Source organism: Oncorhynchus clarkii, chromosome 13, assembly GCF_045791955.1.
Source record: "Oncorhynchus clarkii lewisi isolate Uvic-CL-2024 chromosome 13, UVic_Ocla_1.0, whole genome shotgun sequence".
Taxonomy (NCBI): Eukaryota; Metazoa; Chordata; class Actinopteri; order Salmoniformes; family Salmonidae; genus Oncorhynchus; species Oncorhynchus clarkii.
The window spans coordinates 39,643,168-39,659,742 of NC_092159.1; positions in this window are offsets into that span (position 1 = coordinate 39,643,168).

Genomic DNA, 16,575 nt, shown 5'->3' on the forward strand with positions numbered 1-16,575 from the left:
GCTGTGAATGCTGCAGAGGGAGAGAGGGGTTGGAGGGGTGTGATAGCAGAGTTAGAGCCAGACAGGGAGGGCTCCCTAATCACCCATTTCTCAAGGCTCCTCTCCTCTCCTCACCTCTCCTCTATTCTTATCTCCTCCTTCACCTTGTACAGGCTCATTGCCTCCTCTGCTTAGGGGAGCTCCTTCTCAGCCTCACTGAATCACTACGGTAACGAGTTGAGCCTCTGAGATGTGAAGGTGTCAGCTGATTATTTGTTGTTCATTCTACCGCACGTCTTTTGTGTGTCAGTGAATAGGCCCTACTACACACCGACGACAGGGTCAGTCATTTGATTGTTATGTTACCATTGTTTCATTGACAGCTAAGTGCAGGGAGGTATCTCCTAGCGCTGTGCGTGCTATACAGTAGTGAGGAGAGATCCCATTGTTTAGCCTCTACCACTCCAGAAAGTTCCTGTGTGTGTTTACAGGGCTCTGTGCTCTGAACGTATGGCAGAGACTAGCTCTGATGCCAGACCCGCAACCCCCTCTCTGTGTTGGTGTGTGCCCATGTGTGTATGTGTAGGCCTCCTGGGGGTCCTCTCTCTCCTCGTCCTCCATGCTCCTGAAAAACATGCCTCATAAGTCATCCTGTATCATCCACGGGCCCTGGGCAATTGTTACCTGGAGCTTATGGACGACGTGTGAAACTATGCAGAGAGGTAGGGAGGAGGGGGAGGAGTTTGTGTTTGTGTTTGTGTGCGTGTGTGGGGGGGGGGGGGGGGGGGGGGCCTTCCGCTTCCCATGGAAAATTACAATTCAGACAATGTGCTTCCTAGGATGCATTGGCATCTAGCTCATTACCAGGGCTGATGAACTTCAAGTGACCTAAAATGGGTTTCAAATGTTTGCCCATAGAGTAGAATTTGTAGCATTTTTATTGAACAGTATAATGAGTCAAATATCCCTTACACAGCCTGGAGGTGTGTTGGGTCATTGTCCTGTTGAAAAACAAATGATAGTCCCACTCAGCGCAAACCAGCCATGCTGGTTAAGTGTGCCTTGAATTCTAAATAAATCACAGACAGTGTCACCAGCAAAGCACCCCCACACCATCACACCTGATCCCTCATGCTTCACGATGGGAACCACACACGTGGAGATCATCCATTCATCTACCTTGCGTCTCACAAAGACATAGTGGTTGGAACCAAAAATCTCAAATTTGGACTCATCAGACCAAAGGACAGATTTCCACCGGTCTAATGTCCATTGCTCATGTTTCTTGGCCCAAGTAAGTATCTTCTTCTTATTGATGTCGATTAGTAGGGTTTCTTTTGCAGCAATGCGACCATGAAGTCCTGATTCACACAGTCTCCTCTGAACAGCTGATGTTGAGACGCGTCTGTTACTTGAACTCTGTGAAGCATTTATTTGGGCTGCAATCTGAACTGCAGTTAACTCTAATGAACTTATCCTCTGCAGCAGCATTAACTCTGGGTCTTCCATTCCTGTGGCGATCCCCATGAGAGCCAGTTTCATCATAGTGCTTTATGGTTTTTGCAACTGCACTTGAAGAAACGTTCAATGTTCCTAAAATGTTCCATATTGATGGACCTTAATGTCTTAAAGTAATGATGGACTGTTGTTTCTCTTTGCTTATTTGAGCTGTTCTTGACATAATATGTGACCCGATTCAGGAAACTAGGCGAATGATGCATGTCGCGACTTCACAGGAGAGACGTTTGAACGTAAGAAAATATGTTTTTTGTCGAAATGCGTTTTTTGGCAGAAATGCCTTCTCAAACATGTGAACTTGTTGGTTAAACCACAGAAAAAAATAGCAACCTTCTCACTAGCCATGATTGGCTGAGATAAGGAGTGGGCTGGACATGCCAAGAGAGGAGTTTGGATTGGTCTGCCAAATTGAAGGCTTCTGTTTATTTGAGCTCGTCAGTCTGTGTTGGTAATCCTATTGAACGTGGCTGTTCTTTTTAATGTATTGTGTAGTGGAACTGCATAAGTGTTGCTCTCCACTTTCTGGAGGATCAAGTTTTGAAATCAGTGGAATTAGAGTATGGTAGCTAAAGAGATGGAGAAAACACCTGTCTCTGGATTACATCTTCAAACTAAGGGCAACCGATGTATGGCATCCTAACAGGGAGATGCGTCCATCATGCATGATGACGTATACAGGTAAGATAGTCTAGCGTTAGCTAGCTACATTTTCAGATAATACACATTTCTAATTTTGACAGAAAGTAGTTTCATTTGAAGCTAAAGTGTACGGTTAGCTAGCTATCTAACGTTAGCTGTCTGGCTCCCAAGCTGAAGTTATTATTTGTTTCCCAGAGCCGTTTGCTTTTCTAGATAGAGCCTAATGTTAGCTAACATTGGACCTGGTTGGTTAGCTCCCAGCACTGTGGCATTGTTGGCACTTTGTTCCTTGTTGTTTAACGAGCTAATGGCTTGCTCGTTAGCTAACGTTACGTGACTTGTGTGTTTTTAAATGTTGTTTACCTAGCTAAGTTCATTATTTACCTAGTTAGCTATATGTCTTAAACTAAAGTGTACTGTTAGCTAGGTAGCTTATTAGTTTCCCAGAGCTGTTAGCTTTCCTAGTTATAGCCAAATGTTAGGCATTGTTGGCACTTTGTTCATTGTTGTTTAACTTGCTAATGTTAGCTGGCTGGCTCGTTAGCTACGTTACGTGACGTGTGTACAACACCCGATGAATATGGTCGGTGTCAGTAAACGTCTGCAAAAAAGCATAATGAAATTGTTGCCAGCAGAGCTGGTTAGGCTGTTTTCATGTTATCCAGAGGTAAACAAATCATCAGCCAGAGCGTCAAGTGAGCACTCCAAAAGCGAAACGAGATGGATGGGGCTAAAGCTTAAGAGGGTGTGAACGATGCTGAATGAGTGTAGACAAAGAACAGCGTTTCACTAGATACCAAAACATTCAAAGGTGATTTTCTCAAAAGTGAGTTTACAAGTTGATCAACTTTCAAATCAGAATTACTTTCCCATTGTTCCTCAAATGCAGTGTATGATATACAATTTTGTAGCTCTGAGTTCTACTTTTATCCAATGTAAAAAACACCATTTCACATTTTGCTACATAAGACTGAATCCAGGTGGTGAGTCACATATGGACTCGGTCTTTTACCAAATAGTGCTATCTTCTTTATACCACCCCTACCTTGTCACAACACAACTGATTGGCTCAAATGCATTAAAACTTCTTAAGTCTAGGGTGCAGTATTCAGAAGTGCAGTTGACTGACGTGCCCAAAGTAAACTGCCTGTTACTCAGGCCCAGAAACTAGGATATGCATATAATTGGTAGTATTGAATAGAAAACACTCTGACGTTTCAAAAACTGTTAAAATAATGTCTGTGAGTATAACAGAACTGATATGGCAGGCGAAAACCCGAGGAGAATCCATCCGGAATTGTTTTGTTGTTGAGGTCATCACCCTTTGAAAATGCTTGTATATGGGAAATTCAAAGGAAATCCTCCCAGATTGCAGTTCCTATGGCTTCCACTAGATGTCAACAGTCTTTAGAAATTATTTAGGCTTGTTTTTTGAAAAATGAGTTTGAATTTGTAGTTTTTCAAGGTGGCTCTCATTTGGACTGTAGTCTTGTGGCGCGCGTGGATGAGGGTGCGCACTTCGTTATTTATCTCCGGTATTGAACATACTATTCTCCATCTTAAAAACCTATTGCGACTAGGGGGCGATATTTTAATTTTTGGATGAAAAACGTTCCCGTTTTAGACAAGATATTTTGTCACGAAAAGATGCTCGACTATGCATATAATTGACAGCTTTGGATAGAAAACACTCTGACGTTTCCAAAACTGCAAAGATATTGTCTGTGAGTGCAACAGAACTGATGTTACAGGCGAAACCCAGATACAAATCCAATCAGGAAGTGCCGCATTTTTTGAAACCGCCTCATGCCAATGACTCCTTATATGGCTGTGAATGAGCTACGAATGAGCTTAGCAAGGTGTCTACAGCATTGTGACGTCTTTTTACGCATTTCTGTTGAAGAATAGCCGTAAGGGACCACATTTAGCAAGTGGTCACATGGTGTCTCCCGCAGAAAATCTTACGTAAAATACTGAGGTAGCCATTTTTCCAATCGCTTCTTATGAGAAACCAATTGCCTCGACGGATATATTATTGAATATATATGTTAAAAACACCTTGAGGATTGATTCTAGACAACGTTTTCCATGTTTCTGTCGATATTATGGAGCTAATTTTGAAAAAAGTTTGGCGTTGTAGTGATAGCATTTTCCGGTCTATTTCTCAGCCAAGCATGATGAACAAACGGGAGCTATTTCGCCTACAGAAATAATATTTCTGGAAAAAAGGAACATTTGCTATCTAACTGGGAGTCTCCTGCGTGAAAACATCCAAAGTTCTTCAAAGGTAAATAATTTAATTTGATTGCTTTTCTTATTTTCGTGAAAATGTTGCCTGCTGCCAGCAGAGCCTAGCATAGCATTATGCCATGATAAACTTACACAAATGCTTGTCTAGCGTTGGCTGTAAAGCATATTTTGAAAATCTGAGATGACAGTGTGATTAACAAAAGGCTAAGCTTGTGTTTCAATATATTTCATTTGCGATTTTCATGAATAGGAAAATTTTCTAGGGGTATTTATGTCCGCTGCGTTATGCTAATTCGTTTGAGGCTATGATTACGCTCCCGGATCCGGGATTGCTAGTCGCAAAAGGTTAAATTTGATCATTTATTTACATATTAGGGTACCTGAGGTTAGATTAGAAACATTGTTTGACTTGTTTGGACGAAGTATATTGGTAACTTTTTGGATTGCTTTGTCTGCATGTTGAACAACTGGAACGGGTGGATTACTAAATCGAACGCGCCAACTAAACTGACTTTTCTGGGATATAAAGAAGGCCTTTATCGAACAAAACAACCATTTGTTGTGTAGCTGGGACCCTTGGGATTCCAAACAGAGGAAGATCTTCAAAGGTAAGTGATTTATTTTATCGCTATTTCTGACTTTTGTGACGCCTCTGCAGGTTTGGAAAATGTATTTAATGATTTTGTATGCGGTGCGCTGTCCTCAGATAATCGCATGGTATCCTTTCGCCGTAAAGCCTTTTCGAAATCTGACAAAGTGGCTGGATTAACAAGAAGTTACGTTTTTAAATGGTGTATGACACTTGTATTTATATGAATGTTTAATATTACGATTTTTGTATTTTGAATTTGGCGCTCTGCAATTTCACCGGATGTTGTCGAGATGGGGTGCTAGAGTCCCACCTAGCCTTAATTAAGAAGGAAAGACATTTCCCAAATGAACTTTTAACAAGGCGCACCTGTTAATTGAAATGCATTTCAGGTGACTACCTCATGAAGCTGATTGAGAGAATGCCAAGAGTGTGCAAAGCTGTCATCAAGGCAAAGGTTGGCTACTTTGAAGAATCTCAAATGTAAAATATATGTTGATTTGTTTAACACTTTTTTGGTTACTACATGATTTCATATGTGTTATTTCATAGTTTTGATGCCTTCACTATTATTCTACAATGTAGAAAAAAGGACAAATAAAGAAAACCCCTTGAATTAGTAGTTGTGTCCAAACCTTTGACTGGCACTGTATATATAAATCAATGTCTTATGTCATCAAACTACACAAATCCTCAGTTTCAGGCAAACATTCTATGTTTTTGCTAAAGGATCTGGGGAGGTAATATAACCTTATACAGACGACATTCATATACAGTACTGTATATACGTTTTTATTATAGCTAACAATTCAGTTATTAAGGATTGGCCAGTATTACATGATGTTTGAATGAGAACACTTAATTAAGGCCTAACATATGGCTAATAAGACATAATAATTTAGAGGCTAATATGTGTACCTTAAAATAAAGTGTTATCCTTCATAAACAGTATTTTTTGTTCAAACGCCTCTAGCCAAGTGTGATTTTGTGTGAATGTGTCTGTGTTCTATGAATAGACAGTGACATGTCTGTATGTATTCATCACAGATGTCTTTTCCTCCCCCGGTCCGCCCTGGTCTGTTCATGACCACCCATGGCTCCATCCCTGCCTGTCCGCCTCTCAGCGCAGGTGGGCATGAATACTACTCACCACACACCCTACAATCAGATCAGGCAGGAGGAGAAAAAATTGGTATGTTTGAGGTAGTTATTTAAATTGTTTATTATTTTGCTACTAGGGCATATTAGGTAAACTATCTGTTTGCGTTTGTCAAAAAGGTAGGTGAACTCCATGCCTACATACATGTATGAGTGTACTGTATGTCTTCATGTGTATACAGTATATTGAGTATATTGTGAGTGTAGGAGGTGTGGAGAGCATGTCTCCTGTGGCTTCTCCCCCCCCCCTGACTCTGCTCATCTTTCCCTGTCGGATCCATTTCACTTGCAGTCTAACTAACACAAATTCATGCGTTGCAATTAAATGCATGTGCTGCCGCCCACCCACGTCTGTGCTCAATCATGTCGTGTTCAGAGGAAAACGAGAGATCATCATGGGAGTTAAGGGACACTGGCCCTCAATGTTCCACTGTTTGAAATGGACTCTTCACAAATACCAATTTGTAATGGTGTGACAGACGCTACACCGTTTTCAGAAAGTTTTCACACCCTGTGACTTTTTCCACATTTTGTTGTGTGACAAAATGGGATTAAAATTTATTTAATTGTCATTTTTTGTCAACGATCTATACAAATGACTCTGTGAAAGTGGAATAAAAATTAGAACATTTGCGATAAAATGTATGGAAAATAAAAAAATATCTTGATTAGATAAGTATTCAACCCCCTGAGTTAATTAATACATGTTAGAGACACCTTTGGCAGTTATTACAGCTGTAAATATTTCTGGGTAAGTTTCTAAGAGCTTTCCACACCTGGATTGTGCAGTATTTTCCCATTATTCTTTTCAAAATTCTTTAAGCTCTGTCAAATTGGTTGTTGACCATTGCTTGACAACCATTTTCAGGTTTTGCCATAGATTTTTAAGTAGATTTAAGTCAAAACTGTAAATCGCCACATTCACTGTCTTGGTAAGCAGGGGCGGCAGGTATCGTAGTGGTTAGAGCGTTGGACTAGTAACTGGAAGGTTGCAAGATAAAATCCCGTAGCTGACAAGGTAAAACATCTGTCGTTCTGCACCTGAACAAGGCAGTTAACCCACTGTTTCTAAGCCGTCATTGAAAATAAGAATTTGTTCTGATCTGACCTGCCTAGTTAAATAAAGGTTAAAAACAGCAACTCCAGTGTAGATTTGGCATTATGTTTTAGATTATTGTCCTGCTGAAAGGTTCATTCATTTCCCAGTTGTCACGACTTCCGCCGAAGTTGGTGCCTCTCCTTGTTTGGTGCGGCGTCACCGGCTTTCTAGCCTCCACCGATCTACATTTCTTTTTCCATTTGTTTTGTCTTGATTGTACACACCTGGTTCCCATTATGTTTTTATTATTTCCCTATTTAACCCTCTGGAGCCATCATGGCTTTGTGCGTGTTTATTGTTGTCAGTTGTCCCGTTTATGTGATTCTGGATTTTCGTTCTCCTTGTTGGAAGATTATTTTTGAGTAAAGTTACTATTATTACTCATCTCTGTGTCCTGCGCCTGACTCCGCCTTACCTACATCCCCTAGACTCTGACACCAGTGTTGATGGAAAGCAGACTAAAACAGGATTTCCTCTAGGATTTTGCCTGTGCTTAGCTCCATTCTGTTTATTTTTTTATCCTGAAAAACTCCCCCGTCCTTAATGATGACAAGTATACCCATAACACGATGCAGCCACCACTATGGTTAAACATAAAAGTATTCAGGTCAAAAAGTTAATATTCTTTGCCACATTTTTTGCAGTATTACTTTTGTGCATTGTTGCAAACAGGATGCATGTCAGTAAGGACAAGTGGGGCAGGGCCCCAAATTTTTTGCAACAAAAAAAATCATTAAAAAAAGGTATAGATATGCACTACTGTTCAAAAGTTTAGGGTCACTTAGAAATGTCCTTGTTTTTGAAAGAAAATCAACTTTTTTGTCCATTTAAAATAACATCAAATAAATCAGAAATACAGTGAAGACATTAATGTTGCAAATGACTATTGTAGCTGGAAACGGCTGATTTTTTAATGGAATATCTACATAGACGTACAGAGGCCCATTATCAGCAGCCACCACTCCTGTGTTCCAATGGCACGTTGTGTTAGCTAATCCAAGATGATCATTTTAAAAGGCTAATTGATCATTAGAAAACCCTTTTGCAATTATGTTAGCACAGCTGAAAACTGATGTTCTGATTAAATGAGCAATAAAACTGTCCTTCAGGCTAGTTGAGTCTCTGGAGCATCAGCATTTGTGGGTTCGATTACAGGCTCAAAATGGCTAGAAACAAATAACTTTCTTGAACTCATCAGTCTATTCTTGTTTTGAGTAATGAAGGCTATTCCATGTGAGAAATTGCCACCAAATTGAAGGTCACGTACAATACTGTGTACTACTCCCTTCACAGAACAACACAAATTGTCTCTAACCAGAATAGAAAGAGGAGTGGGAGGCCCTGGTGCACAACTGAGCAAGAGGACAAGTACATTAGAGTGTCTAGTTTTAGAAACAGATGTCTCAACTGGAAGCTTCATTAAATAGTACCCCCAAAACACCAGTCTCAACGTCAACAGTGAAGAGGCGACTCCGGGATGCTGGCCACAAGCAACTGGGAAGTCAGACTAGGAAAATACATTTTCATCTTGGAATTGTAAAACTATTTCTTTGATGACAAAATTTGCCAACCAAGGACCTCCACGCACAACAAGGTGAGTCCTAAAATGTCTTATATTCTACTGCATAAATTATGTAATAAGCTAGGGAGATATGGTCAGCCTTATCAGCTATTTTTTTTGAAAAGGCAGTAAACGAGGCTGAATTAATTGTTTCGCTGCCAGACAAGGCTCCGCTGATTGCCAGGTGTAGCGGTGATAAGGAATCACTCCAATTTGCTGGAAAGAAAGCTCTGCTGTTGGGACAGCTTCGTGTAGGCCAGCTTCGTGTAGGCCAGCTTCGTGTAGGCCCTAACAGTTTGTGTGCACCACTTGTCGCCATTATAGTGCAATTAATGATTGTATTGTTTAGTCCTGTGTTGTGTATTGGCTTTCCTGGCATGCATCTAAAACAAAATTGGGGGGGAGTTTTCCTCTACCAAGATTTACATGCTAAAATCAACACTGATGTTTTGGAATATTTGTGATCTCTAAAGGCTTCCTTCTTTTCACTCTGACGATTAGGTTAGGATTGTAGATTAACTACAAATGTATTTTATTTTACCTTTATTTAACTAGGCAATTCAGTTATGAACAAATTCTTATTTTCAATGACGACCTAGAAACAGTGGGTTAACTGCCTTGTTCAGGGACAGAATGACATATTTTTTTTACCTTGTCAGCTCAGCTCAATGTTGCTGATCCATCCTCCATTTTCTCCTATCACAGGCATTAAACCTCTGTAACTGTTTTAGTCACCTTTGGCCTCATTGTGAAATCCCTGAGTGGTTTCCTTCCTCTCCTGCAACTGAGTTAGGAATGATGCCTGAGTTAGGAAGGACGCCTGTATTTGACTAGTGACTGGGTGTATTGATACACAATCCAAAGTGTAATTAACAACTTCACCATGCTCAAAGGGATAGTCAATGTCAGCTTTTTAAAAATTTTACCCATCTACTAATAGGTGCCCTTTTTTGCGAGGCATTGGAAAACCTCTCTGGTCTTTGTGGTTCAGTCTGTGTGTTTGAATATCAGTGCTCAACTAAGGGACCTCACAGATGTGTGGGGTACAGGGATGAGGTAGTCTTTCAAAAAATCATGTTAACTATTATTGTACACAGTCCATGCAACTTATTATGTGAATTGTTCATTTTACTCCTGAACTTATTTCATGTTGCCATGACAAAAGCGTTGAATACTTATTGACTCAAGACGTTTCAGCTTTTCTTTTTTAAAATTAATTTGTAAAAGTTTCGAAAAACATTATGGGGTAATGTGTGTAGGCCAGTGACAAAACAAATCTAAATTTAATACATTTTTAATTCCGTATGTAACACAACAAAAAAAAAAATTTGAAGTCAAGGGGTGTGAATACTTTTTGTAGCCACTGTACCAAAGTCTATTCTATTATTTTCAGCTTCAAAGCTAAACAGATCTGAGAGAATGCTCTGTGTGTGTTGACATGTCTACCCAAACATTAGTGTGATCACAATATTAGGACAGATAGCTTGATCTCTGTTTAAAGTGTGTCCTTGTTTTTCTGATGGGCTTGTGCATAACACTAGGGGGAACTAAGCTTTGAAAGGTCACAGACACAATCCGCTTGCTGAAAGGGGAAAAAAAGGCATGTCGGATGTTTGTTTGTGTCTTTTCATGTCGATGCTCAGTAAGTTCTCTGGAGACATGGTGGTAGCTACATCATGTGAGAATACTGTAGTTTGTTCAGTCGGAAGGAGAAAAAAACTCTGCGATGCTGTACACCATGACCTTCTCTGATCTGCACTGTGTATCTCAGGCTGCAGCCATGAAGGAGCATTGTGAAATGTGACGATGCATTTACCAAGAGGAAGGTGTCTGTAGGGGAAAAAAAGGATGGTTCGTGAAGAATAGGTCTGCAATATGAAGGTTAGAGTGGTATGGAGTTTGTTCAAGTAAAGTTGTGAAGTGATCGTGAACGCAGAGACGGAGAAATGGAACAACAAGGCAGGGTAGAAACCTTGACCCTGGAGTCCGCAACCTTCTAGCGCTCCGTTCTCTTTTTCTCTCTCTCTCTCTCTCTCACTCTCGTGTATTCTCTCTTTCTTTCTCTCTCCTGCTCTTTCTCTCTCTCTTGCTCACCCTCGCGCATTCTCTCTCTCTTCCTTTCTTTCTCCCTCCTACTCTTTCTCTCTCTCTCTCTCGCTTGCTCTCTCGCTTGTAAAGGGGACTGACTGTATAGTACACCTGTGTTGGCGGCCTCAGCCCATCCAAGGAAAACTGGAAAAGGCTTCTTCCTCGGCTGTGCCCTGAAGTGACAAAGGGAATCATGTACGGAGGCAGGAGCAGACAGAGTCGGGGTGACTAGGCGGCTGGGGACGGGGGGAGACTGAAGGAGGGGCTGTGGGGGACAGAGCCGTGCTGACTGGGCTGTGCTGGGTGGCTGTGGGTTGGGGGACTTTGGGAGTCTGGAGGGTGGGTTGGGGGCTTGTGGATGCTTCCATTACAGCTGGGTGTTTCTCTGACCCTTGTGTTTGTCAGAACAAAGGAAAGACTGGTACAGCTGAGAAAAAGGGAGAGAAGAGAAAAGAAAGAGCCATAGAGGGTGAGTGTACTGTAAGCAGGTTATATACAGAGAGGGAGGGAGCTGCAGATTAGAATAGGATTTTGATAGGAATGTTCTTTTCTCCCATAGCTGTGGTTATGTTTTAGCACCACTGGTATTATTAATTAGAAGCATGTAGTGTAGAGGCGGTGATGGCCTTCCCAAGAACCAGAGCAGACCAACATTTCTGCCCACCAGTGTCATATCCCATTCCTTCCTGGTCTAAGGATGGTCCACCCCTCCCACTCTACTCCTAAAAGCAATCCACTTCCCTCTCTCTGTTCACCCAATCTATATTAGTCCCGCCATCCCTATCCTTCTGTCTAGTCCTCTCTTTATCTCTCTCCCTCCCATCCTCTCCGCCCTTTTCATGTCTTCCTCATCCCCCTCTGGCTTTTCTCTCTATCTCTCCGTCATTCATTCTTCCTCTCTCCTCTACATTTGTCTCTGTCACAGCACCTTCTGCTCCTATTCTATCTCCTTCTCAGTCAATTAAATTAAATTCAAGGGCTTTATTGGCATGGGAAACATATGTTAACATTGCCAAAGCAGGTGAGGTAGATAATATACAAAAGTGAAATAAACAATCAAAATCAACAGTAAGCATTTAACATACAGAAGTTTCAAAAGAATAAAGACATTACAAATGTCATGTTATGTATATATACAGTGTTGTAACGATGTACAAATGGTTCGTGTACAAAGGGGAAAATAAATAAGCATAAATATGGGTTGTATTTACAATGGTGTTTGTTCTTCACTGGTTGACCTTTTCTTGTGGCAACAGGTCACACATCTTGCTACCGTGATGGCACACTGTGGTATTTCACCCAGTAGATAAGGGAGTTTATCAACTTTGGGTTTGTTTTCCAATTCTTTGTGGATCTGTGTAATCTGAGGGAAATATGTGTCTCTAATACGATTATATATTGGGCAGGAGGTTAGGAAGTGCGGCTCCGTTTCCATCTCATTTTGTGGGCAGTATGCACATAGCCTGTCTTCTCTTGAGAGCCATGTCTGCCTACGGCGGTCTTTCTCAATAGCAAGGCTATGCTCACTATGCTAGTCTGTACATAGTCAAACTTTCCTTAAGTTTGGGTCAGTCACAGTGGTCAGGTATTCTGTCACTGTGTACTCTCTGCTTAGGGCCAAATAGCATTCTAGTTTGCTCTGTTTTTTTGTTAATTCTTTCCAATGTGTCAAGTAATTATCTTTTTGTTTTCTCATGATTTGGTTGGGTCTAATTGTGTTGCTGTCCTGGGGCTCTGTGGGGTGTGTTTGTGTTTGTGAACAGAGCCTCAGGACCAGCTTGAAGAGGGCACGACAAAGTCGATTCCCCCTCAGGAAACTAAAAAGATTTGGCATGGGTCCTGAGATCCTCAAAAGGTTCTACAGCTGCAACATCGAGAGCATGGTTGCATCACTGCCTGGTACGGCAATTGCCCGGCCTCCGACCGCAAGGCACTACAGAGGGTAGTACGTACGGCCCAGTACATCACTGGTGCTAAGCTGCCAGCCATCCAGGACCTCTACACCAGGCGGTGTCAGAGGACAATTTTCAGGGCCTTCAAAGACCCCAGCCACCCCAGTCATAGACTGTTCTCACTACTACCACATGGCAAGGTAACGGAGTGCCAAGTCTAGGACAAAAAGACTTCTCAACAGTTTTTACCCCCAAGCCATAAGACTCCTGAACAGGTAACCAAATGGTTACCCGGACTATTTGCATTGTGTGCACCCCCCAACCCCTCTTTTACGCTGCTGCTACTCTCTGTTTATCTTATATGCATAGTCACTTTAACTATACATTCATGTACATACTACCTCAATTGGCCTGACCAACCTGTGCTCCCGCACATTGGCTAACCGGGCTATCTCCATTGTGTCACGGTGTCTGTATATAGCCGGTGTCTGTACATTGCCTTGCGAAAGTATTCGGCCCCCTTGAACTTTGCGACCTTTTGCCACATTTCAGGCTTCAAACATAAAGATATAAAACTCTATTTTTTTGTGAAGAATCAACAACAAGTGGGACACAATCATGAAGTGGAACGACATTTATTGGATATTTCAAACTTTTTTAACAAATCAAAAACTGAAAAATTGGGCTTGCAAAATTATTCAGCCCCTTTACTTTCAGTGCAGCAAACTCTCTCCAGAAGTTCAGTGAGGATCTCTGAATGATCCAATGTTGACCTAAATGACTAATGATGATAAATACAATCCACCTGTGTGTAATCAAGTCTCTGTATAAATGCACCTGCACTGTGATAGTCTCAGAGGTCCGTCAAAAGCGCAGAGAGCATCATGAAGAACAAGGAACACACCAGGCAGGTCCGAGATACTGTTGTGAAGAAGTTTAAAGCCGGATTTGGATACAAAAAGATTTCCCAAGTTTTAAACATCCCAAGGAGCACTGTGCAAGCGATAATATTGAAATGGAAGGAGTATCAGACCACTGCAAATCTACCAAGACCTGGCCGTCCCTCTAAACTTTCAGCTCATACAAGGAGAAGACTGATCAGAGATGCAGCCAAGAGGCCCATGATCACTCTGGATGAACTGCAGAGATCTACAGCTGAGGTGGGAGACTCTGTCCATAGGACAACAATCAGTCGTATATTGCACAAATCTGGCCTTTATGGAAGAGTGGCAAGAAGAAAGCCATTTCTTAAAGATATCCATAAAAAGTGTTGTTTAAAGTTTGCCACAAGCCACCTGGGAGACACACCAAACATGTGGAAGAAGGTGCTCTGGTCAGATGAAACCAAAATTGAACTTTTTGGCAACAATGCAAAACGTTATGTTTGGCGTTAAAGCAACACAGCTGAACACACCATCCCCACTGTCAAACATGGTGGTGGCAGCATCATGGTTTGGGCCTGCTTTTCTTCAGCAGGGACAGGGAAGATGGTTAAAATTGATGGGAAGATGGATGGAGCCAAATACAGGACCATTCTGGAAGAAAACCTGATGGAGTCTGCAAAAGACCTGAGACTGGGACGGAGATTTGTCTTCCAACAAGACAATGATCCAAAACATAAAGCAAAATCTACAATGGAATGGTTCAAAAATAAACATATCCAGGTGTTAGAATGGCCAAGTCAAAGTCCAGACCTGAATCCAATCGAGAATCTGTGGAAAGAACTGAAAACTGCTGTTCACAAATGCTCTCCATCCAACCTCACTGAGCTCGAGCTGTTTTGCAAGGAGGAATGGGAAAAAATTTCAGTCTCTCGATGTGCAAAACTGATAGAGACATACCCCAAGCGACTTACAGCTGTAATCGCAGCAAAAGGTGGCGCTACAAAGTATTAACTTAAGGGGGCTGAATAATTTTGCACGCCCAATTTTTCAGTTTTTGATTTGTTAAAAAAGTTTGAAATATCCAACAAATGTCGTTCCTCTTCATGATTGTGTCCCACTTGTTGTTGATTCTTCACAAAAAAATACAGTTTTATATCTTTATGTTTGAAGCCTGAAATGTGGCAAAAGGTCGCAAAGTTCAAGGGGGCCGAATACTTTCGCAAGGCCTTTCTACTCCTATATAGCCTTTCTACTCTTATTTTCAAATGTCTTTTTACTGTTGTTTTATTTCTTTACTTACCTACACACACACACACACACACACACACACACACACACTTTTTTTTCCTCCGCACTGTTGATTAGAGCCTGTAAGTAAGCATTTCACTGTAAGGTCTACATCTGTTGTATTCGACGCATGTGACAAATAATCTTTGATTTGATTTGCTTAGGGGACTCTTCTCCAGGTTCATCTCTCTGTAGGTGACGGCTTTGTTATGGAAGATTTGGGAATCGCTTCCTTTTAGGTGGTTGTAGAATTTAACGTCTCTTTTCTGGATTTTGATCATTAGCGGGTATCAGCCTAATTCTGCTCTGAATGCATTATTTGTTGTTCTACATTGTACACGGGGGATATTTTTGCAGAATTCTGCACGCAGAGCCTCAATTTGGTGTTGTGAATTCTTGGTTGGTGAGCGGACCCCCAGACCTCACAACCATAAAGGGCAATGGGTTCTATAACTGATTCAAGTATTTTTCGCCAGATCCTGATTGGTATGTCGAATTTGATGTTCCTTTTGATGGCGTAGAATGCCCTTCTTGCCTTGTCTCTCAGATCATTTGCAGCTTTCTCTCCATCCTCTTCTCTCTCTCCCTCTCTCCCTCTCCCTCTCTCTCTCTCTCTCTCTCTCTCTCTCGCTCTCTATCTCTCTCTCTCTCTCTCTCTCTCTCTCTCTCTCTCTCTCTGTCTCCCCCTCTAGCCTTCTCCGGTGGATAAATGGTTCTGCTGTTGATGAGTATCTGTGGGTATAGGCTGAGATCTGTTTTTATTTTCTTACCTTTATTTTAACTTTACTGTGGTGTTCCTTCAGGAGTCATCATATTCAGTAGATTTATTCCACTGCTGCGCTGGCAGAATTTGCTGGAGTCAGATGGACTTTATCTTGCAGCCCACCTTTTCAGATCCATAGCTTCTCCACAGGAGAGGAGAGGAGTGGAGGATATTGGGAGGGGTGCACCCTTCCTACCCTCCTTCTTGCCTCCCTGATACCTATCATCCCAAATCATCTCTGGTTAGACTGATATGAAGGAGAGAGAGAGAGGAGAAGGCATTTATAACAGGATCTGTTTCATGTTTGCTTAAACAGAAAATTGGTTCTCTGGTGCTCGGTTGGTAGAGCATGGCGCTTGCAATGCCAAGATTGTGGGTTCGATTCCCAGGGGTCACCTATATGTAAAATGTATGCATGGTTTATTATATACATTTTTGTAAAAGTTTAAACGATACTGAACAAAAATATGAATGCAACATGTAAAGTGTTAGTCCCATGATTTATGAGCTGAAATAAAAGATGCCAGAAATGTTCCATTCACACAAAAAGCTTATTTCTCTCAAATGTTGTGCACACATTTGTTTACATCCCTGTTAGTGAGCATTTCTCCTTTGCCAAGATAATCCATCCGTCTGACAGGTGTGGCATATCAAGAAGCTAATTAAACAGCATGATCATTACACAGGTGCACCTTGTGCAGGAGACAATACAACTCTACAATGTGCAGTTTTGTCACAGAACACAATGCTACAGATGTCTCAAGTTTTGAGGGAGTGTGCAATTGACTGCAGTAATGTCCATCAGAGCTGTTGCCAGATAATTTAATGTTAATTTCTCTACCATAAGCCGCCTCCATTGTTGTTTTAG